The following is a 25,018-nucleotide window of genomic DNA, read 5'->3' as shown; positions in this document are numbered from 1 at the left end:
AAAAAAATAATTTCAAAATAAGAGAAATACAAATTAAAACCATGCTTAAAAGGACAATGCATACATTCTAGGACACAGTAGTTCTACCATAACTTTATCCTAAATATACATATTTGTGATAAATGATATATACAAGACTGTCCCTTGCATTTCCATTTATAACAGTAAAAGACCAAGATGAGGGTCACCCATTAATAGAAATTGATTAAACAACAGAGTAGAATTCTATGCACCATAAAAGAATGTATAAACTTTATCCACAAAATTTAGTAAGAATAAAGTGTTCAAAAGAGTTGGAGATTATGCTAGACAAATGGTGGGAGCAATACTGAGGAATGAACCCAGGAATGCTCTATCACTGTTATATCCCCAGTCCTTTTTTTCATACAGTGTCTCACTACGTTGCTGAGGGTTCTCCTAAATTGCTGAGGCCACCCTTAAATTTCTGATCCTCCAGCCTCAGCCTCCAAAGTAGCTGGGATTTCAGGCATGTGCCACCATACTAGCTAATCATTCTAGACTTCTTTAAAATTCTTTTCCAAGCCAAAGAAAAAGAATATATATATTTGCTTGAGATAGATTTTCTCTGAGAAGACAGAAAAGCAACTGGAAAACTGGGTGGCTTGGTAAATATATACCCTTTGATACTTTCTAAATTCTTTGCATTTTGAAGATACAACCTATTCAAAAATTAAAGTTAAAATTGCCAGTTAATTCTTCAAGATTGTTATAAAGAAAACAGGTCATGTATATTCTATAATTCCATTTATATGAAAAATCCACGATAGGTAAATCCATATAAAGACAAAGTAGCTTAGCGGTTGGTTGCTGGTATAGGGGAGGGATAACTAGTACTAAATGCTAATTGGTATAGGATTTCTTTTTGGTGCATACTTTTAAATGATGACTTTTATGCTAAGCGACTTATATCTCAAAAAGTTAAAAAGCCAGATGTGGTGGCTCACACCTGTAATCCTAGAAACTCAGGAGGTTAAGGCAGGAGTACTGCAAATGCAAGACCAACCTCAGCAACTCAGCAAGGCTTAGTGAAACGCTATCTCAAAATACAAATGCAAAAAGGGGTGAGGATATGGCTCAGTGGCTTATTAACCCTGGGTTCATTCCTCAGTTCATTCTTAGTTCATTCCTGGGGGGGGGGGGGGGGGTAAAAGAAATCTCAGATTGTTAAATATAATTGAACTGGTATCCTAAATCAAAGCTACCACCTCTAATTAGTTTGTACAAAGAGAAAACAATACTCATATATATGAGTGGGCTAGAAATTTTAATTTAAAAAAAAACTAGTCATAATTGGTCTTCTGCATTTAAGTCTAATTTTACCTTTCATCGGCACTACTGACAAACAGTAAGTGTCTGATCTGAATTTTCAATCTTTTTACGGGATTGGCCAACAGGGGTGGGAAATGGAGCCTCCAATACTTAAAATATTAATTAACCTAAGGATAACAGAACATTTTAAAATTGAAGACTTCAAAACGTTGGATACTGTGTCCTCTGTCATGATTAAAATAAAAATAAACCTATTTCCATACTAAAAGCATTAGTATCCAAGAAGGGGAGGGGGTTGTTTCTTGGTGCTGGAAATGGAATTGAACTTTGTGCATGCTAGGGAAGCAATCTACCACTAAAGCTATACCCTCAGGCCCTGGAGTTTATTCTTAAGATGTAGGTAAAATTTAGTGTGATTCTTCTAAAAAAAGACATCAGAGCCGGGAATGATGGCACACATCTGTTAATTCCAGCAACTTCAGAGGCTGAGGCAGGAGGATCACAAGTTCAAAGCCAACCTCCACAAATTAGCAAGGCCCTAAACAACTTGGTAAGACTCTGTCTCAAAATAAAAATAAAAAGGGCTGGGGATGTAGCTCAATGGTTAAGCATCCCTAGGTTCAATCTCCAGTAACAAAAAAAAAAAAAAAGACACCTCAGGCTTTTACCTATGAACTTGACAGGTTTCCTAAAATTAATATGCTAAGGCAATACCTATCAGAGGTCAGCAAAACAAAATTAAACAGATATGGAAGTCACAAATAAGATGACCTTGTAAAATAATAAATCTAAGAAAACTCACCAAAAGTTACACAGAGTAAATGAGCATGTAATGTTTCAATTATACACTCTTACAATGGTGTATAATTCACACAATGCAAACTTCTAACCTTGTATTTATTTATCCATAAAGCACAAGGTTTTGGTACAAAGTACTATTTTGTCAGAAATATGGAAAAACATTCTTAAGTGCATTTAAATATGACTAAGAAGGCAAAGATCAATTTTTTAGTTATCCCAAATCTATAAAATAGATGAACAGATTTAGAATTTCTTAAACATTATCTTCTATAATATTAAATCTTTGTTTTTAGATAATTATAGGTAAAGCCAGGACAGAGATGTTTTAAGCAACACTTTAAAATCACTATCTATTAAACATTAATCTACAAAATGTCAAAGAGCCAAATGACAGAAAATTACACACTGTACTTGAAATAAATTTTATACTATATAATACATATATCTAGTTTTTCCTGTTGCCTCAACAACAAAATTAAGGACAAAAAGTCAGACTGCTCTACTCTAACTTGGTACATAGGCAGCAAATTAAAAAATAATAATTTTTAAAAAGGTAAAAATATGCCAGGGAGACAGGAGGAGTTAGAACTTTCAGACCTGCAATTTGTATAAGATCTTTTTAAAAAAAAAAAAAAGCTTAAATCAATCAAGTTATACCATCAGTTACTCAAAATGCATAAAATCAGGGGCTGGGGATATACTTCAGTGGTAGAGCATTTTCCTAAAATGCAGGAAGCCATGGGTTCAATTCCCAGTATAATGCAAAAAAAAAGTATAAAATCGAAGACCCGATTTAGGACCAAAACCTCTCTCTACTTTAAGCTATAATGGCTCCATTTAAAAACATGGAATTGAATTCTTATTCCACATCAATTTAGCACATATTTCATTCACCATGGGCATGTGCCTATATTTGGGGCTACTGCACTGGACTTTTTTAACCAAAGGGTAATCAAATTCAGGGTACTGAGTTGTTTCAAACACATAAAGAAAACTCTATTGCAAAAAAAATCAAAGCACTTTGGAAGTGCTGGGCTACTCAGGAAGAAATCTCTTTACAGCAAGATTCTAAAACTACTGTATTTAGCTCTCTAAAACCTTTAATAAAGACCAGATTTGATATATATACATCCCTTTATGTTCAAAATATTCTTCAGTTCAGTAAAGCACTTGCCTATAATGCATGAGGTCCAAGCTTCAATCCCCAATACAAAAAAAAGGGGGGGGGGAGCAAAAAGAAAACTTCAGTGCAACTTTTCAACATCAAGCATTTATCTAGATATAACCACTATAAACAGCAAAATAAAGAGGATTGGATTGTGGTAGCATTCTCCTCTAATCCCAGCTACTCAGAAAGCTGAGGACAGGAGGATGGAGAGTTTGAGGCCAGCCTGGGCAATTTAGCAAAACTATCTCAAACTAAAAAATAAAAAGAGCTGGGAAAGTAGCTCAGTGGTAGAGCACTCCTAGGTTCAATACCCTATACTTGAGGTGGGAGAGGGGCCAAAAAGGTAAATTTAGTTGTGAAATGAAAAATATTCTAATGTCCTGAAAAACCACATCAGAATATATACACACAATCTTTCAAAGCATAATTGTTTTAAAGTAATGTGGCAAGTTTCATAAATTGTTATAATTCAGAGTCCCTACTCTAAATGTCTTTTCACCAGTGACCTCTGAGAAATCATCAACTACTAATGACCCTCATACAACCCACAATATATGCTACTTCAATGATTTACAAACTGGGCATCATGGTGGCGAACTCCTGTAATCCCAGTTTACTCCTGTATCTCAAGTACCTGGGAAATTGAGGGAAGAGGATGGCAAATACCAGGCCAATCTGAGCAACTTAATGAGGCCCGGGTTTTTTTTAAAGTTTTTTTTTTTTTTTTGGGGGGGGGGGGGGAATAGGTAGCTTAGTGATAGAACTCTCCTGGGTTCAATTCCCAATAGCACACACACACAAATTTTTTTTTCCATGTGCCGAATTTTTTTTTAAATACACAAAAATTCCACATCACAACTGGGGATGTAGCTCAGTGACATAGCACCTAGTATGGGGGGGGGGGGCACCTTATCCATCTAAATCAATACTTTTTTTTTTTTCCTCTTGATATCAGGAAGTGTACTCAGGGGCACTCAGCCACTGAGCCCCATCCCCAGCCCTATTTTGTATTTTATTTGGAGACAGTTGCTTAGTACCTCGCCATTGCTGATGGCTGGCTTTGAACTCACAATCCTTGTCTCAGCCTCCCTAGCTACTGGGATTACAGACTGCCCAGCTAATATATTCAAATCATGGTCAACACATTCTCAAAGTTTCCTGAATTGCTAAACAGAACCACAACCTTCACAAGATAAATGCTGTACTGTAGAGTAAGCACTATGAGGAAATAAGTTAAATCATGTTTTTAAAACTCAAAAATTTTAACAAAATTAATTCACTTGAATTTCAGTATTTTGCCTTATATAGTTGGCCCCAAAATTTTCAATTCAAAAGAAATGTGGGAATATGATCACAAAATATAACAGTAAACAATAGTAAAGACAGTAATAGCCAACTACTTTCTTCATTGTTCTTAACCCTCATTAATTTTATTAAATAAATAGCACTTTCAAATTAGCACTCACTTTGAACCAGACAATGGCCTAGTACTTTACTGTTCCAACCTTACAGGGTAAATTTCAAAATTATCTGAAACACTTTCAGGTTTCTGGGCAAAGGTATGTACTGGCCCAAAGTAGTCCTATCCGCTTATCTTCCCCTATTATTGTTGGCTTCAGAGGCATTTTCTATTTCTAGCAAGGAAGCCCAAACTTCAATTCGCAGTAGCAAGGCTCAGGTCTCCTGACAGTTGCTAACTAGAATCTGAAAAACACTTTTATGGAAGAAATGGACAGTAGTCAAATTTGGCGAAAGTATGTCAAAATACCCAGGGCATTACACTTCCCCAGGTCTTTAGCTTGTTTTTGTTAAATGGACCCAATCTACTACTGTACCCACACAACAGTTGTAAACATAATCCTAAGACTGAAATAAACGCTAGAACGATCCAATACCCTTGGAAATGAAAGGGTCAGGAACAGACACCGTCGACTATCAAGGGCCCCCAACCGCAGCTTTTCAACTGCAGAGGCCAGCTAGTAAAGAACCACGTGAAAAATTGCCGCAAGAAAAGCTCTTCCGGGGACGAGGAGTCCGGACAGATCACGTGCTGCTGGCCAGAACCCAGTGATCGCACCGCGGGACCCAGCCACATTCTGTTACCGTGGAGACTACGTAACCAACCACCCAGCCAGCCCCATTCCCAGCAGCCGTCACGCCGCCCCCAGGCACCTTTGCTGAAACCCAGCAGCAGCGTCGTGCACAAAAAGGAGCAAGCAGCGCAGGCAGAGTTACAAGAGACTCCGCTACATAAGCCTGGAGAGCTCTGCAACACGCACGGACAGCTCTCGGGTGGGCTAGAGACTTCGCAAGATCCACGTGTCTGCTCGGGCGACGTGAGCCTTGGGAGAGTGGTTTTCCCTCAGAAGTACAGTACTTTGGTTTCTCCCGCTGTTCGGCCATCAGTAACCCCTCCTTTCAGGCATCCTTCACCGCTCCCAGCTTCCAACCTTAGCAGAGGAAGGAGGCATTCCCAAAGATTGAGAGGCAAGACAAAATTATTCGCAGCAGACACTACAACTTCTCTATCATCCCAGATACACTAAAATAATCCCTAACTTCTCTTTAAGTCTTCGCACACAGATTCCTCAACTCCAGTTACTGGTGATCAGAGCTTATTAACACACCAGACATACCTTTCACTGAGGGCAGAAACCTACTTCACAATTTAACAGAAACGAGAAGCCCCACAAACGGAAAACTAGTCGAAGGCTATTCCATAAAGGGAAAAAGAAAATAACACCTGCTCTTCCACCTGTTTTCCCAGCCCTCATTTTTGCACGTAAGAATCACAGGTCCTTTGTTTACAAAGTTCCCACTGCTATACAACTCTTCCTCGCCCCCCTTATTAAACTCGCAGTCTTGCCTCAATACAACCAGGAATTACGAGCTAAAAAAGATGTCTGTACAGGTGTCAAACGCTGCACCCAGCTCTTTAGAAAAAGCGACGTCGGCACTGTTTCCGGAGATTTGGAACCCGGCGAACTGAGCTCTAAAATGCAAAGTGCAGAACAGGCACAGCTCTCGACCTAGAGCCCAGTGCCGGATTGGAAATGCTCACGCGGATCACACCATGCGGTGCTGCACCCCACGCACGCGAGGGCAGGGCCGCGCCATGGACGTTTCTCACCCCGCCCGCCTCGTGGCCGCTTCTTTGGCGTCGATGTTCCCAGTTAGTAAGAAGCGCGACGCGGAAGTGAGGCCGGGGACGAGGGCGAGGTGACATGCGCAGCCTCGCTTAAGCGACCATAGGCGCGCGCCAAGGGCGGCCCCGCGCAAGGCCTGGCCTGGCCGGGGCGTGCGAAGATCTCTCAGTAAAATGCTGCTCAAGCCGTTCAAACACACAAGAGCTTCAAACTCTCGAAAAACTCCAATCGGGCCAACACTAAAGCGACACCCTCCACCCAGGCCCGACAGTTACCGTGCGGGGCGTGGCCGGCTTCACCCGGAGTCCTTCATATCCCGCTGGGGGCGGGTTATTCTCTTCGGTTCGCACACCGTGTGTCCGCTCCAGCTGAAGAGCCTGCGCGCGCACCGGACGTCCACGTCACCGCGCACGCGCTCCTACCCGCGCAGAGCCCGCCGCGCAGGCGCAGAGAGAGGCGAGAGCAGCAACTCCCATGCCCCTCCCCCAACGCCAGAAGGCCAAACGGCCCCGGAGCAGCGACGAGACCCTTGGGACCCGCCCCCGGAGCCGAAGCCGCTGCCTTTCCTCGTACCAGCAACCCAGAAAAGCCAACTGAAGCTTCTAGAATCGAGAAAGGCAAGGCAGGGAGGGAGGCACCAAATCCCCAGCTTCGTACTCGAAGCCTTCGTGAAAACTCTGAAACCTCTGCCCGCCGGGCCTTTCTAAGCTGTGCCTTCCACCCTTTCCCTCCGGCTCCCTGCAGGCCCCGCCCCTGCCTCGCCCAGCCACACCCACACTGGGCTCCGCAGACCCCCTGGCTTCACAGGCCCATCACAAGAATCCAAGGACTTCCTCTCCAAAGTGCTGGGGGCTTGAAAAGCGCCACAGCTTCGGGGAAACCTTGAAGGACAGACCTTGAGAGAAGGGTGGTTGAGTCTGCAAAATCCACAACCTAAGAACACTAGGAAAATAGGGAGAAGACCGAAAGCCTAACTCAGGAGTTGGAAAGGAAGAGGAGTTACCACTAAACTGTCTGATATAAAGAGGAAAGATGTGATAAAGCAGTAATACAAGGAAGCGAGAAATACGTGCAAAAGTATTATCTGGGTTTTAGTGCCTATATCCTGTGTATCCAGTTTTTGTTTCTTCAAGGCATTTACGCTATGGGGTGCAAAGAAAATATTATTATGTGTCAGGCTGAAGTTAATGGTCTGTATTTCTCCTAATTAAATATCAAAAACTAGATTTCTTTCTCCTCTATCCATTACCTACCATTTTTATCTTCTGTACTACTAACATGCCTGTAAAAGGGAAGCGTTTAAAATGACAGAAAAAAAGGGGGTGGGTGTGGCCAGGGCAGACAAAATCAAGGTCAATGTCGTAAAAACTGCTTTCACTCTCAGAAGAATTAGTAAATACTGAGAACCCACATGTGCTTTATGACAATACAAAACACTATGAAGGACTATGAAGAGATTGAAAGGCAAGAGTCAAGAGGAGGACACTGAGTCAACTGGACTGATCTGACCTACTTTCCTAAGGGAAGGACCACCTTTCTCTTCATTCTGCACTTCCTGAGGAGATAATAGATGACAACATGTACGGTAATTGTGCTGGAATAGTCCAGACTACAGAACTAAAGTTCAGACTTCGGGAATTGTTCTAAAACCCCTGATTGAGGCACTGGCAGCAAAACCATTCAAGACCCTAGGAAAATTGAAAAGCAACACTTCAATGCCATCCTCCTCTTCCCTGACTCCAAGAACCTCTTTCCTACAACTGCCTTATCAGAATCTCCCACCTCATCCAAGAATGCCTTCTCATGGGTCTACAGTTTTTTCATACAAAGTTTTCATTTTATGAGACAAAATTTATGTTGATGTAGCATTCATACATTTGTTCTTAAGGTATGAATGACTGATTAACAGCCATGCATACCAAAATGACATCTCTAATTGGGAAAAAATCTGTGAGGACAAATTAGATGGAAGAAGGGGAGTTGAGATTTTTTTTGGTACTCTTTCCCTATTCCAGGCAAACATTACAAAACACCAGATATTTAAGAAAACAACGTTCAAGATTCAGCACTATATCTCCTTTAAGAAACACTGCATTAAAAGTGTAAGTGGTAAAGTTGGGATGCTGTGGTACATGCCTGTATGCCAGCTATTATGAGGCTGAGGCAGGAAGATCACAAGGTAGAGGCAAGCCTCAGCATCTCAGCGAGATCCTCAGCAACTAGTGAGATTCTGTCTCAAAATTAAAGGGGGAGGGGGGACTAGAGATGTAGCTCAGTGATAAAACCCCAAGTTCCACCCCAATACCAAAAAAAAAAAAAAAGTGAGAGAGGTAAGCAACCCATGTTAACATGTTTGTTTTGTTTTTGGCAATAAGAGGGATTTAACCCAGGCCTGTTGCATGCTAGGCATGTACTCTACAACTGAGCTACATCCCCAGCCCCTTCTAAGAGTTGCCCCTAGACAGGCCTGAGAACTTGTGATCCTCCTGCCTCAGCTTCCAAAGCAGATGAGATTACAGGCATGAGTGACCACATGCCTGCTTGCTTCCTTCCCTTCCTCCCACACCTCCTACTGGGGATAGAACCCAGGGCCTCCACCGGAGAGCCACATCCCCAGCCCACCTCATAATAGTTTTTCAAAATGGAGTGGATCTAACCTATAATGGTCAGGAGATTTATTATAAAAAATGCTAAAGCCAGGTGTTGTGGTCCATCCTGTAATTCCAGCTACTTGGCAAACTGAGGCAAGGAGGAACCCAAGTTCAAGAACAACCTGAGCAACTTAGGAAGACCCTGTCTCAAAAATAAAAAGGACTGAGATGTAGCTCAAAGATAGAGTACCACTGGGTTCCACCTCCAGTACAGAGAAGAGGAAAAAAAAAAAAAGGACTGCTGAGAACTTGTAAATGTTTTTATATGATAATCTAAAAATAATACTGCCATACCCCTGAGTTCAGCCTTGCAGTTTCAATTCAGTGATCCAGTTTCAATTTACAATCATGCTGTTATCAAGTAACCACTTTTTTGTTGTTGTTGTTTTTTTAAATTTTGTTCACTTTTTCAAGTAACAGCTTTAGTGGTTACATTCTACTTTTAATGCAGTGTTTCTCAAACTAAGTTCTTGGTTATATTGTTTAGATATAAAACAACTTTCTTCCTTTAAAAGGCATCTTTATATATAACCCAAGATTTTAAAATGCCAAGCTGGCTACAAAGTTGATGCTATTTCAACTTGCTATTGAAATTCTCTCATTACAGTTATAGCTCACCCTGTTGGTTCAGCCCAACATAAAAATCTTGATTTTTTTTTTCCTGACTCATAAAATAAAAAGGGCAGCCAGGTGCAATGGTGCACACCTGTAATCCCAGCAGCTCGGAAGGCTGAGGCAGGAGGATCAGCAGTTCAAAACCAGCCATCAGCAATGACAAGGTGCTAAGCAACTCAGTGAGACCCTGTCTCTAATAAAATACAAAACAGGGCTGGGGATGGAGCTCAGTGGACTAGTGCCCCTGAGTTCAATCCCTGGTACCAAAAAAAAAAAAAAAAACAAAAGATTTAAAGTGCCCTGGGGCTCAATCCCCAGTACCAAAAATAAATAAAGCTATGCATATGTCTTCCCCACTAGACTGTTAGCTCCACCTAGTCCAATACTTTAGCACAATGCCTGGAACAGAGCAGACACATACTTGCTGAATAAAAAAAAATCCAGTATTTCAGGCATGTTCAAATGTCAAATTTTGATTTAATGTCCAATAACATGGGGTCTGGAAAAATGGGGTCAAGTTATACAAGCAAATACCATAAGTAGCCCTGCTTTGGCTAACATTTTCCAAAGGGGTATAGCTATAAATAGAAAAAAAAAACTACTACCCAGTGATTCTTAGCCCAAATTATTTCTTCTTAGGGGAATATCATTGACAAGTCAGATACTTGAAGAGAGATTTCTGTAAAAATGTCTAATCACTTAATATGACTATTGCCTTTTGACTATTACCTAGAAAACAGATTCTTAGTGTGAGCTAGAATCTATAATTTACCATCTGGTAACAGAAGCAACAAGTTGTAATGGAGTCTTACATCTGTATATACTCATCAATAGTGGAAAAAACAGTAAATATCTTGAAAATGAAAGGACACTTTGATAAAACAGTGAATTTGTTTTACTAAGATCAATAGGAGCCAGGCATGTGGTACACACCTATAATCCCAGTGATGTAGGAGGAAGAAGCACAAGTATTACAAGTTCAAGACCAGTCTTGACAAATTAGTATGACCCTCAGCAATTTAGCAAGACCGGTCTCAAAATTTAAAAAGGGCTGAGTATATACCTCAGAAGCAGAACACTCCCGGGTTCAATCTCCAATGTCACAAAAACAAACACACACTCAATCCTAAAATTGACTGGGAAAATGTCTGAAATCATTAAAAATACATGAAGTTCAGAAAATGCTTCAAGAGGAATATAAAACAAAGACCGCAAGTCTAAAAATGTAAACAAGTTTTCAATATAATACTAAACCTTCTGAAGAAACAGCTTACCTAGGAAAGCATAAAGGAAGAACAAAAGAACTTCACCTAATTATACCAAAGCCTGCACAGAAATTTAAAACACCAAAAGGTGTAAAAACAGAAACCAGAACTACTGGGAAGATAAAAGGATGGAGGTATAGCAAATAAACTGCAAGGCTGAACTCAGGCAGAAATCAATAAGAAGCCTATCACACATACACACACACACCCCGCCGGAAAAAAAAAAAAAACTCACTGGAAAATTGTCTGCAAATGCGAATACATATGAAAAAGTCACATTTGTAAAGTACAGTGGTGCACTCCTATAGTCCCAGCTACTCAGGAGTCTGAGGCACAAAAGTCACAAGTTTGAGGTTAATCTGGGCAACTTGGTGAGACCCTGTCTAAAAATAAAAAAGGATAGGAATTTACCTCAGTGGTAGCATGGTAGCATGTGTGAGGTTCTGAATTCAATCCCTATTACCAAAAAAAAAAAAAAAGGCGGGGGGGGGGGGGGGAGACGACGACGACATACTTATTTTACATGAAGGACACCACTGCCTTGCAGATATTGACGACAGTGTCAATACAGGTGTTAGATTATTAGACACTCAGTAAAATTTCCCCCAAAAAAAATATTTAAAGGACCATCATAAGATGAAGAAAATTTTATCTTACAAATATATCAACCACCATTACCATGATTTCTTTCTAAAAATATTTTTCCCCAGTATTAATGATTGAACCCAGAGGCACTCTACCACTGAGCTATACACCCAGGCCTTTTTTATTTTGAAACTTGCACTTGATAAATTGCACAGGCTGGCCTTGAACTTGCCATCTTCCTGACTCAGCTTTCCTCCAGCCTCAGCATCCACAGCAACTAGGATTACAGGCACGTATCACCATGCCAAACTAAAAACCGGACACTTTAAGATCAAATATTGGCTGGGTAGGTGGCGAATGCCTGTAATCCCAGCAGCTCAGGATGCTGAGACAGGAGGATTGCAAGTTCAGGGTTAGCCTTGGAAACTTGGGATTTAAGTAACTTAGTGAGACCCTGTCTCAAAATAGAAAATAAAAAAGGCTGGAGATGTAGCTCAGTGGTAAATTACCCCTGGGTTAAATCCTCAGTACCATGTTCAAGTACTAGAGAGGACACATATCACAATATATAATCTTTGATATCTGACTTTTATACACTTATATCAATGAAAAATTAGCTACATTGTGCTTTTTTTGTGGTGGTGGTATTGGGAATTAAACACAGGTGGGTTCTACCACTGAACAATATGCTTAGACCTTTTTTTCATTTTTTAATCTGAACCAAACCAAATTCATCACATTCTGCACATTATTTTTTTTTAAAGATTTATTTTTTAAAACCTTTATTTTTTATGTGGGTGCTGAAGACTGAACCCAGTGACCCACACACACATGCTTGGCAAGTGCACTACCACTGAGTCACAACCCCAGCCCCTCAATTTTTATTTTTTTGGAGGTACTAGGGATTGAACACAGGGGCACTTTATTACTAAGTTACATCCCTAGTTCTTTTTATTTTTTGTTTTGAGACAGGGTCTTGCTAAGTTGCTCACGCTGGCCTCAAACTTGCCTCAGCCTCCTGAGTCACTGGGATTACAGGCACCAGCCATCATCCTTATTTTTGCTATACCACTGAAAACTTCTTTGCAGGTAGGTATTTAGAAATTACTCATCAGTCATATGACAGTCTCCCTAGATTTGGTCTTCTAAGAAAAAATATCAACAGTCTTAGGGTAGGATATCTTGCCAAGAAGTCGAGGGTCAACTTCTCATCAAGAAATCAAGTCAGGGGCTGGGATTGTGATTCAGTGGTAGAGTGCTTGCCTAGCATGTGTGAGGCACTGGGTTTAATCCTCAATACCACAGAAAAATAAATAAATGAAGGTACAAGTTGCCCAGGGTAACCTCAATCTACAACAAAAAATATTAAAGAAAGAGAGAGAGAAAGAAAGAAAGAGAGAGAGAGAGAGAGAGAGAGAGAGAGAGAGAAAGAAAGAAAGAAATCAAGAGTCAGCTTCTCAATACAGAAGAGAATCAACAACAGAAGGCACTCCAATCCAGACCACAGGACAGTTACAAAATTAAAAAACTACTTTGAGTATTGAGGGGTTTGGGGGCAGAAGACACACTGAAAATAAGATGATAACCTTTACTTTGGGGCAAAATTCTGGGAATTTGAGTAAAGCTACAAAACAATCTAGTGAAACCAACGTCAGAGTGAAGCACATACCCAATCACTGCATACATAAGAAAAACTGGAATAAATGCTGGCAAAAGACTAGATCAAGCTACACTTAGTTTAAACTGGGCTTCAGACATATTAGACATAAGGAAAAAAAGGGAGAAAAACTTGTTTTGTTTGAAAAGTAAACCAATGAGATTTTAAATATTACCTTAAATACTAAGGAGGTTGGAGATGTATGTAACTCAGGGGTAGAGCACTTGCCTAGCATGCACGAAGCCCTGGGTTCAGTCCCCAGTATCACAAAAGGTCTAAGAAAATAAACGCTAAGGATTTTTATAACCTTTTAGCTCTACAATTGTTAGCTGTGATTTAACCACTGGAGGGCAGGGAATAACTGTTAAAACAGAGGGAAAAGCTGTATTAAAGCAGAGAATACAAAAATTAACCTCAATGCAGTACATAATGCAAGTTACCTGAATACAAATTATAAATTGTAGATATTACATAGGGCCACAATTTTTATTCTGCCCACTATTCTCCAGGTTTTCTATCCTTATTAGCATAAGAAGATAAATTAAAGCTACAATCAAATATTTGCTAAACATGTGCTAGGAACTAAACCACAGAAAACCGAATAAATAAAAAGTCCCCTCAAAAAGCTTAAATTCTTCTGGGCTGGGTTGTGGCTCAGTGGTAGCGCACTCCTTTAGCATGTGTGAAGCACTGGGTTCGATCCTCAGTACCACATAAAAATAAATAAAATAGGGCTAGGGTTGTGGCTCAGTGGTAGAGTGCTCGCCTAGCATGCACAAGGCACTGAGTTCGATCCTCAGCACCACATAAATATAAATAAAGATATTGTGTCCACCTAAAACTTAAGAATAAATATTTTTTAAGAAAGAAAGGAAGGAAGGAAGGAAGGAAGGAAGGAAGGAAGGAAGGAAGGAATTGTATCCAACAACTAAAAAAATTAAAAAAAAAAAAGCTTAAATTCTGGACAAAAAGACAGGACAACAATCACAAAACTGTAATTAGCAGTGTGAAAAAGGCCTTTTGGGAACACTATAGATATACAGAGCCATGAGAAAGAGAAAGGCTACAAAGAAGAAAGGACTTTGTAGCAGGGTCTTAAAGGAAAAATAAAATTGAGAAAGGGGGGGGGGGTGAATTATGAACTGTGGTTATGAATTAAGTAGCAAAAGAACAATAATAAAATATTCAGAAATTGGAGAGAGGGCTGCTTCTGTAAAACATTTTTAAACTTTTTTTTAGTACTAAATGTAGTACTGAAGATCAAACCCAGTACCTCAAACATGCCAGGCAAGTACTCTAACATTGAGCTACAACCCCAGCCCCAAGAGCAAAACATTTAAGCAGAGATCAACCTAACAAGTTAGATATTGATTTCAAAAGGAAGTAATTGATATAACAGTTTACTTCCCTATGATATGGGCCTAGACACTTAGAATATTCATCCAATCTACAAGTCCATAATGCCCATGATATACATTCACTAATTCATGATATAATTCACTATTTAGATCCCTAGTGTGTAGTGTTAAATGTTTTAAATATTTAAGTGTTAAATGTTTTAAAAGAAAAACTATAAAACCATAGTGGAAGGAGAAACTCACTGAGTTTTCAACTAAGGCTTAGTGTTAAAGAATGACTATAATTTGACAAAGTAGACAAGGGCAGGAAGGGCGTACTAATCATAAGAAATAGCCTGTGCTAAAGCACATGATATAAAAGAACAGAGAATGATTTCTTGAGTCAAGCATTTGTTGACTATGTACTGTATATGGAAGATGACAAAACTAGAAACCAGTGAGGCTTTCTCTACACCTATCTACACAGTTTCCCACATCAGAAACCCAGGTGATTCTTGACACTTTAATGTTCCTTCTCTCCTGCCAACAACTAGTCAATCACCAAATCTTCCTGTGGATTCTACATCCCTAACCTTCCTGACTATGGTATGCTTTCAAAGTACAACATTATCTATTCTTCCTAGAAGGTACCACAGGTCTAATATTTATTAATTTCTTAACTCTTTCCCTCATGCCTTATAAACTTATAAACTCCACTATAAATCAGGAATTGTATGCTTGTTCCCCCACCCCCCACACATTGGGGTTAAACTATCTACCACTAAGCTATGCCCTCAGCCCTTTTTATATTTTCTTTTGATACAGCGTCTCCCTAAATTGCCCAGACTGGCTCTTGCAATTTTCCCACCTCAACCTCCCAAGCAGTTGAAATTACAGGCATGTTCCACTGCGCCCAGCTAGGAATTGTATGCTTTTTTTTTTAATATTTATTTTTTAGTTGTAGATGGACACACTACCTATATTTTATTTTTTTATTTCTTTTTTAAGAACTATTTTTTTTTAGAGAGAGAGAGAGAGAATTTTAATATTTATTTTTTAATTTTCGGCGGACACAACATCTTTGTTTGTATGTGGTGCTGAGGATCGAACCCGGGCCGCACACATGTCAGGCGAGTGCGCTACCACTTGAGCCACATCCCCAGCCCTATTTTTTTATTTTTATGGGAGGATCGAACCCAGGACCTCACACATGCTAGACGAGCGCTCTTCCATTGAGCCACACTCCCAGCCCCAGAATAGTATGCTTTTAATCCCAATGTTGTAACTCTACCACTGCCCAAGCCTCAAACTTCACAATCCTCTAGCCACCCAAGTAGGTAGGATTATAGACAGGCATCACCATGCCCTAGCTGTTTTCCTTTACTTTTTCCCTTCTTCCAAGGTAGTGCCAAGCCTGACAAATATCAGGTCTAAGTTAAGGGTTATCCAAATGTCATCCAAAATTATTTCCCTCACATCAAGTGTGATATGATGTTACTCCCACTAGACTATTCTTTTGGGTTAAGCGTTAGTAATTTAGTATAGTCCACAGGCCTAAGCCTATTTTGGTACAGCCCATGAGCTAAGAAAGGTTTCATACTTTTTGTTTTATTACATTTGAAGAGGGAGTCTTGCTATGTTGCCTAGACTGGCATTAAACTCCTAGGCTCAAGGGATCTTCCTGCCTCAGTCTTCCAAGGCTTGAACTATAGGCAAGTGCTGCCACACCCAGCTGGTTTTTACATTTTTAAGTTACTGGGGGAAAAAAATCAAAAGAAGAATGTTTCATGATGTAAGAGTTAATATAATTCAAGTGTCCAAAAATAAACCTTTTTATTAAAACACTACCATAGCTGGGCTCAGTGGTGCACACCTGTAATCCCAATGACTCTGGAGGCAGGGACAAGACAGTCCCAAATGTGAGGCCAAACTCAGCAACTTAGCAAGACCCTGTCTGTCTCAAAATAAATAATAAAAAGGACTGGGGATGTAGCTCAGTGGTAAAGTGCCTCTGGTTCAATCCAGAGTACTAAAATAAATAAATAATAAACAAACTTATTTAAGATTATTAGCCATTTTGCAAGAATACTCAAAGAGTTGAAGGCATTAAAAATATCAGTAAGAGGGCTGGGAAGATGGCTCAAGTGGTAGCACGCTCACGTAGCATGCCTGAGGCACTGGGTTCGATTCTCGACACCACATTAAAAAAAAAAAAAATATATATATATATATATATATATATATATATATGTATCAATCAATAAGAGTGATGGGGTTGTGGCTCAGCAGTAGAGTGCTCATCTAGCACGTGCGAGGCCCTGGGCTCGATCCTTAGCACCACATAAAAATAAATAAATAAAATAAAGGTATTGTGTCCAACTACAAAAAAATTAATATTTTTTTAAAATATTTATTTTTTAGTTTTAGGTGGACACAATATCTTTATTTTAATGTGGTGTTGAGGATAGAACCCAGCGCCCCGCGCATGCCAGGCGAGCATGCTACAGCTTGAGCCATATTCAGTTATAAAACAATCATGCACCATCGAGGCAAATGAATTTAAGTAGTTTTCCTTGGCTCTTAATGAGACAACATTTCCCAGTTATTGTTATTAGAAGAATTAATGCAAGCTTGCAGTGATCAAACAATTCACCTCTATGAATAATCTACACAGAACAATGAGCAAAGATATTTCTGAAGAAGCAGTCAGGAAAATACAAATTCAGTAAAATCAAAGTGAGATGTGCTAAGATGTGTTAAAACTGGTGGTAGTAAAAGTATATGTGAAGCAAGAAATGATCTAATTAGATGAACTGACAAAGTATAAATGTAAGAGGAAGTGCATAATTATTCACTGCATTATTCATCAGAAGGTATTCTGCAAAGGGCTAGGGATGTAGCTCAGTGGTAGAGCACCTGCCTAGCATGCACAATGACCAGGGTTTAATCCCCAACACCACCACCAAAAAAATAAAAAGAAGGCATTTTGCAGAAAATACCTGAATCAATCATGTGTAATTCAACCAGTAATGTCAATTAACTTCACTCTCAAGGAACTTAACTATTGTTGATTTCATTCATTTTTGTCAAAAACAAAAGTTGACTGACTTATCCTACTACTATGCAGTTACCAGGCTCAACAGATATACAGTTTTATTGTAATTTTTTGAGCTCAGGGTAAACTGAGACTTTTCTAAATGAGAAGAACCATCCTCAAGCTAGGCATGGCAGCACATGTCTATGATCCCAGTAATTGCAGAGGCAAGACCCTTTCTCAAAATTGAAAAATAAAATGAAAAACATGCTGGGGATTTGTTGCTAAGAGGTAGAATGCCCTGTAGGTTCAATCCTCAACATCATTAAAAAAAAAAATTTAAAGAACCATCACCATTGCTATTATTAAACAAACACTGAATGGCTTTGAAAATTAGCTCTTCCTATAGACTTGGTTTTTTTTTTTTTTTAAGAGAGAGAGAGAGAGAGAGAGAATTTTAATATTTATTTTTTTAGTTTTCAGCGGACACAACATCTTTGTTTGTATGTGGTGCTGAGGATCGAACCTGGGCTGCACGCATGCCAGGCGAGCGCGCTACCGCTTGAGCCACATCCCCAGCCCCATACAGACTTGTTAATATGCCTCAATGAATTCAACCTGAAGCCAAAGGGCAAAAAAAAAAAAAGTTATTATATACAGAACCAACACTGCAATAAAATCATTTAAGTGAAAAACATTGTTTCTATCACAAGTAATATCAAGCTGCATATACCTCCCAGTTTGTCAAAAATTAAAATAACACAAGAGATGGATGTCCACTCCCATACAAATTTACAATGGATATATTTTCCAAGTTCAAAATACAGCTCCAGCAGCATTTTTCAGACACTAATGCAAATGAAAAAGGAATTTCCCTATTTCAAAATCCATGTACTTGTGAAATTAAGGAGTTTCCACATACCCTTAAATTGGAAATTATTAATCTTTTAGTGATGTTAAAATACAAATATCAGGAAAAGAATCTAACAGAATTCTATAAATGTCATCCAAGTGATAAACATACTCAGACAGAAATATGTTTGTTAGTTGGTGTGTTGGCACACGTCTGTAATCCTAGCTATTTGGGAGGCTGAGGCAGGAAGATTCCAAGTTCAAAACCAGTCTGGGAAATTTAGTGAGATCCTGCTTCAAAATAAAAAAATAAAAAGGGCTGGATTCCCTTTTATAGCTCAGTGGTAGTGTGCTTCCCTAAAATGTACAAACCCCTGGATTCAATCCTCAGTACCTCAAGGTAAAAAAGAAGATGCAACACATAAAATCTCATACAGGTCAGCGACAATTGATGAATATTTATAACCAGTTTAATACTAAAGAACACCAACTTTTTTGCTTAGTTGGTTTTGGTTTGTTTTTGGGGTGTTGTTGTTATTGTTGTTGTTGTTGTTTTGTAGTTGTAAATGGACAGAATGCCTTTATTTTATTTATTTTTATGTGGTGCTAAGGATCAAACCCAGTGCCTCACATGTTCTGGGCAAATGCTCTGCTACTGAGCTACAGCCCCAGCCCAAGAACACCAAATTTGAGACTCATTTAAACACAATGTATCCTCCCTAAAAAGAATTCCATTATTTTATTCTGTAGACATGTTACCAACATTACCAACATTTTAAAAAGTACTGTTATATTTTGAATTTCACTAATAAAAAACTTGTAGGATGGAATGAAGATAGCTCAGTAGTATAGGACTGGCCCCCATGCCCAAAGCCTGGAGTTTAATTCCCAACACTGTAAATATAAACACATAATTATAAAAAAAATTTTTTAAAGATGAATCCAATTTAAAAAAAATTATGGGACTGAGCATGGTGGCGCATGCCTATAACATCAGCAGCTCAGGAGGCTGCGGCAAGAGGATCACGAGTTCAAAGCCAGCCTCAGTAATTTAGTGAGGCCCTAAGCAACTTAGCAAGATCCTATCTCTAAATAAAATATAAAAAGGGCTGGAGATGTGGCTCAGTGGTTGAGTACCCCTGGTTTCAATCCCCCATACCAAAAAAAAAACTATGGAGATTTGTTTTATCTCATATTATATAGGCACCTACATAATACCTATTCTACTTTGCTTCTTGGCCCATGAAGCTAAACTATTTACTGTAATACTGGCCTTCAACAGAAAGTTTCAAAGCCCTGAGTCATAGCATTAATCTTTAACTGATTAGCTATACAACTTTAGACATCAATTAACTTCTCTGGATCTCATTCCACATTTATAAAATGAAGAAGATAAGAGAAAATCTCTAAGGTATCTTCCAACTTTAGCATTCTATAAATAAGAATACCTTTTACAAAAACTCACTGTATATGATAATAACTTGAATAATAGATAAAGCCAGGAGCTGGGGCTGTAGCTCAGTAGCAGAGTGCTTGTCTAACATGTGTGAGGCACTGGGTTTGATCCATAGCACCAAATTAAAAAAATAAACAAATAAAATAAAGGTATTCTGTCCATCTGCAACTACAAAAAAAATTCAAAAAGAGAGAGATAAAGCCAGTTTACAAAGTTTTACTAAACAAAATATGAAGAAATATTTTATTAAATTTATTAGAAAATCAATAAACAAATGGTGCTGGAACAACTGGATATACACACTCACAGAACTAAATTGGACCTTTATCTCACATCATATGCAAAATCTAACTCATTTCAGATCAAATAAACTAATGAAACTTTTAGAGGAAAAAAAAAAAACAAGGGGAAATCACAACCTTGGTTCTTGTAATGATTTCTTTTTTTTTTTTTTTTTTTTTTTTTTTTTTAATATTTATTTTTTAGTATTTGGCAGACACAACATCTTTGTTTGTATGTGGTGCTGAGGATCGAACCCAGGCCGCACGCATGCCAGGCGAGCGCGCTACCGCTTGAGCCACATCCCCAGCCCCTTGTAATGATTTCTTAAGATAACAAAAGCATAGGTAACAAATGAAAAAACAGATAAGTAAACATCAAAAAAAATTCTTTTTTAATTTTGTGGTGCTGAGAATAAAAATCAGGGCCTCACACATGCTAGGCAAACACTACAACACTGAGTTCAAAAGAGAATATCAAAATTTAAAACATTTGTATATCGGTGGACACTATTGCCGGGCGTGGTGGGGCATGCCAAAAAATCCCAGTGACTCAGGAGACTGAGACAGGAGGATCGTGAGTTCAAAGCCAGCCTCAGCAATATGACATGCTAAGCAACTCAGTGAGACCCTGTCTCTAAATATAAAATACAAAATTGGGCTGGGGATGTGGCTCAGTGGTTCAGTGACCCTGAGTTCAATCCCCCGTAACCAAAAAAAAAAAAAAGAACCCAGGTACAGTGGTGTGCACCTGTAATCTCAATAACTGAGGAGGCTGAGGCAGAAGTATTCCAAGATAACTATAAATAAACAGAGCTGGACATAGACACCTGTAATCCTAGCTACTCAGGAAGCTGAGGTAAGAGGATCACAAGTTCCAGACCAGCCTGGGCAAATTAGTGAGAACCTGTCTCAAAGTAAATAGGATGGAGAATGTAATTCAACAGTAAAGCACATGCCTAGGGTTAAATCCCCAGTACCCAAAACAATACTAAAACATTTCCTCAACTCCATTTATTTATAACCTATAACCCAATCTCTTGCCATCTGAACAAAGTCTACTGAACAAAGTCTACAAATGCATTTGTATTCCACTTTCATCTTCCTACTAAAATAATAACAATGAATTCTTAGTATCCAAATATAATAATCATTCTTCAGTCCTCAGCCTTAAGTTTTCATTCCTCGACCTAAGGTATTTGATACTATCGACAATTCTACCCTTCCTAAAATATGCTTTGTCCCTGGACTCTACTATGTTCCTCTCTTTATTCTCCTACTACTGACTTTCTTTAGACTACTTTACTGAACTCATCCTTTGCCAAGTACCCAACATGTTGGTCCTCTGTGAAGTTCCCCTCTTCTTTTCTCTCTTCACTTAAACACTCCTACTAACAACCTCTTCCACCCAATGATTCCTAAATTCTATGGTACCTACAGAGCTTTTCTTTTTTTAAAAGAATGAAGAAGCTAGAAGAAAATAAAAATTAATATTTATCAAATCTCTGGCCACACAAGGAAGAAGTAAAAAGGAAGATGAGACAATTTTCCAAGCTGAAAGCAAAGAAAACATGGATTTTATTATACAAAAAGTTTTTAAAACTGTGAAAGAAAATATTCTTATGTATATTAATTACACACATATCCATAAATACATAATTCAATAAACAAATGGAAAAATCAGAAAATTTACAGAATTTCGCTCTGAGCAATTTTTTTAAAAGCACTGAAAATGCTCCACATTATTAGTACAGGGGCTCAGAAAACAATGCTCCAAAATGAAGACCTCTGAAGCAAAGCTTCTCTCTAACATTCTCTGACCTTTCTTCTCTCACCCCTCATTCTCCTCTGAGACAAGTCACAGAAACCAGAATTCTTCTTCCCAACGCAGGTCACAGAAACTAGAACCCCCTTTCTCAAAGCCTAAAAATATTACTCTAGCCTTCCTTAACTTTCAGTGTGACAGCTAGCCATAAATAAATTAAGATCTCAGAAGAGTCCTGCTGCATACCCAGGAGGAAAAATTACTGTAAGCAAGGGGCCAAGAAGAATCTAGGCAGGACTTTCTGGGTTTCCCCACTCCAGTCTGTTTCCACTGGGTAAAACTACTTTTATCCAATCACAGTTCTACATAGCTGTCCCTCCCTCTGTCCCTGCTTTCCCCATAGCTTTAGTTTTTAATATAAAGACTCTCATATCACGTAAAATTTTGGATAAACAAATTGTTATGCTTTTCTCTTGTTAACTTGTATTTTGTTGCAGGAATAATGGTAATGACCCTTATGATGGACACTAAAGGCATCACCCCTTTCTTCATTAACAATTAAAGATCAATTCAGGACAATTAATTACTTTCTTATAATAAGGCAACCCATACAGCTTTCAAAAAAATTTTAAAGTTGTCCTTGAATCCATTCAAATTAAGAGTTAGCATTCTACCTGGGCACAGTGTTATATGTCCATAATCCCAACCACTCAACTGTAACCCCAGTAACTTTGAAGGTTAAGGCAAAAAGAATAGCAGGTTCAAGATTAGCCTCAGCTATTTAGTGAGACCCTCAGCAACTTTGTGAGACTCTGACACAAAATAAAAAATAAAAAGGATTGGGGGTGTAGCTCCGTGGTTCAAACACCCCTAGGTTCAATTCCCATTTACAAAAAATAAAAAAGAGCATTCCAGATACTAGATTTCTGTTTACATGCCCTAAAACTACTATTAATTTTTTAAATAACTTTATATAACATGCTATATAGTAATAAGTGCCATGGAAATATAAAAGGAAAGGGAAATCGATAGTGTTGGGAAGAGCTGCAAGTTTAAATAGTGTGGTTGATTAACCCCTCACTGAAAAGATAACCAGACTTAGAAGAAGTGAGAGAATAAGCAGTATCTGTGAAGATATTCTAGGCAGAAAGACCACAATGCAAAGGCATAAAGTAGGAGCTTTCCTGGAGTGTTTGAAGGGTAACTAAGAAGCTATTAGAGCTAAAAAGAAGTGATGGGGAAACAATAATGAAATCAGAGAGGTAATGGGGTAAGGGAAAAGCAAATCACTTAATGTCTACCATGGGCCCTAAGTATTTCTGTACATCCTTGCTGAGCGTGACAAATCACAAAGCCTAACTGTTTTTCCCAATACTTTAAAGTATTTTTTAACATAGAAGGCAGCCTGACTCCTTGCACTGTTTTGCAAGTAGATCTCTTTTCCTTCCCAAAATTTTAGTACCTGAGATTTCCTTTCCTGCTGTAATAGCTGTGAACTGTCTTTATTTTTCTTTTTTAAAATGCATTTTTTTTTTTTTGCCACTGTACTTGCCAAGTACAGTGGCAAGTCCCAGCTACTTGGGAGGCTGAGGCAGGAAGATCACCAAGTTTGACATTAGCTGGGGCAATCCAACAAGACCCTGTCTCAAAAGAAAAAAATAAGACAGGAGAAAGCAAGAACAAATCTAGACTTATATGTAGGAAATGCACAAAGTGATAGTAACATAAGACACTTTTTGTTAAAAAGTTATTATTAAATTGTAATATAAAGGTGTATTAAGAATTGTAATGTAAAAAAATTATGAATGTAATGCACTCCACTACTGTCATGAATGTAAGAAATAATAAAAAAGAAAAAAAGAAAAGGGGTAAGAGAAGTAGCTCAGTGGTAGACGACCCCTAAATTCAATCCCAGGAAGAGAAAGAGGAGGAGAATGATCCGTGTAAATATGGTGAAACTGTGATTTTTTTCCACCCAGTACTGGGGATTGAACCCAGGGCCTTGCACACACCATGCAATGAGCTACATGCCCCACCCTACACAGATTATTCAGTTATTCCTTTTTTTTTTTTTTTTTAGTAAAGTTTTTCTAACACTATAGTACCTTTAATTATAAGGTTTTTTGTTGTTGTTGTTTTTGGTTTTTGTTTTTTGAGATGGAGTCTCAATATGTTGTTTACCTTGGCACCAAAGTCTGGAGCTCAAAAATCCTCCTATCCCAGCCTCCCAACCAAGTGGAACTACAGGGGTGCACAACTGAGCTCAGGACGTAGATTTAACTTGGGAGACTTAACCATAGAGCCACATCCCCAACCCTTAATATTTTATTTAGAGAAAAGGTCTTACTGAGTTGCTTAGGGCCTCCCTAAGTTGCTGAGGGTGACTCTGAACTCATGATCTCCTGCCTCAGCCACCCAAAACACTGGGATTACAGGTGTGTGCCACCATGTCCAATAATTCAGTTTCTATATCGTTCAGAACAACTGGCACAGGGTTTAACACAATGTAAGTATCAATAGATTAAAATATTACAAAATTCTAAGAATCAGAAACCTATATAAAACATCTCAGATATACTATGACTTCCTACATGTGCTAAAATTTTAAAATTTCCAGAATTTTAATCATGCAAAAAGAGCTATCTTAGTTTGTCAAGTATATAATGAAGCTAGTTTCTACTGAATGACCTCAAATTCCCCTTATAAAATCATGTACACTTCTCCATTTTCTTTCTTCACTTAGGGTTTATATCCCTAGAAGGAAGATAACTTTAACAAAATATATGCAAAAATGCTATTTCATGAAAACTACTAAGTTAACATATTAATTACACTGCTTACAAGTCACACTGAAGTTACTGCATTTAAAATGAACTATTTGGGCTGGGGTTGTGGTTCAGTGGTAGAGTGCTCACCTAGCATGCACGAGGCACTGGGTTCGATCCTAAGCACCACATAAATGGTGGGACTTGCCACTGTACTTGTCAAGTACAGCGGCAAAAAAGAAATACATTTTAAAAAAGAAAAATAAAGACAGTTCACAGCCAGCTGCTCTGAGGCAGGAAGACAACATGTTGGAAGGCAGTCTCAACAACAAAGTGAGACCCTATCTAAAAAT

The 25,018-nt window shown here is 38.6% G+C and overlaps 1 protein-coding gene across 17 annotated transcripts in view; it reads right to left on the bottom strand.

Moving 5' to 3' along the window:
• Mga (MAX dimerization protein MGA) overlaps window positions 1-25,018 on the bottom strand; it is a 130,329-nt gene that overhangs the window by 83,133 nt on the left and 22,178 nt on the right. For 9 of the 17 annotated variants that reach the window (XR_009228386.1, XM_046460760.2, XM_046460767.2 and 6 more), the window contains exon 1: window positions 6,681-6,836. The exons of 2 other annotated variants lie outside the window; for them this stretch is intronic. The gene's annotated coding sequence lies outside the window, so the exon portion shown is untranslated. Of the gene's footprint in view, window positions 1-5,431; window positions 6,295-6,320; window positions 6,342-6,680; window positions 6,837-25,018 lie in introns of those variants that run through there. 6 more of the 17 variants (XM_058584695.1, XM_058584699.1, XM_058584697.1 and 3 more) reach the window with 3 other exon arrangements.

The sequence above is a fragment of the Marmota monax genome, unplaced genomic scaffold, assembly GCF_021218885.2.
Source record: "Marmota monax isolate L192 unplaced genomic scaffold, Marmota_monax_Labrador192_F-V1.1 WCK01_AAM20220418_F8-fsc00001, whole genome shotgun sequence".
Classification (NCBI taxonomy): domain Eukaryota; kingdom Metazoa; phylum Chordata; class Mammalia; order Rodentia; family Sciuridae; genus Marmota; species Marmota monax.
This window is presented reverse-complemented; position numbering and strand designations above follow the sequence as displayed.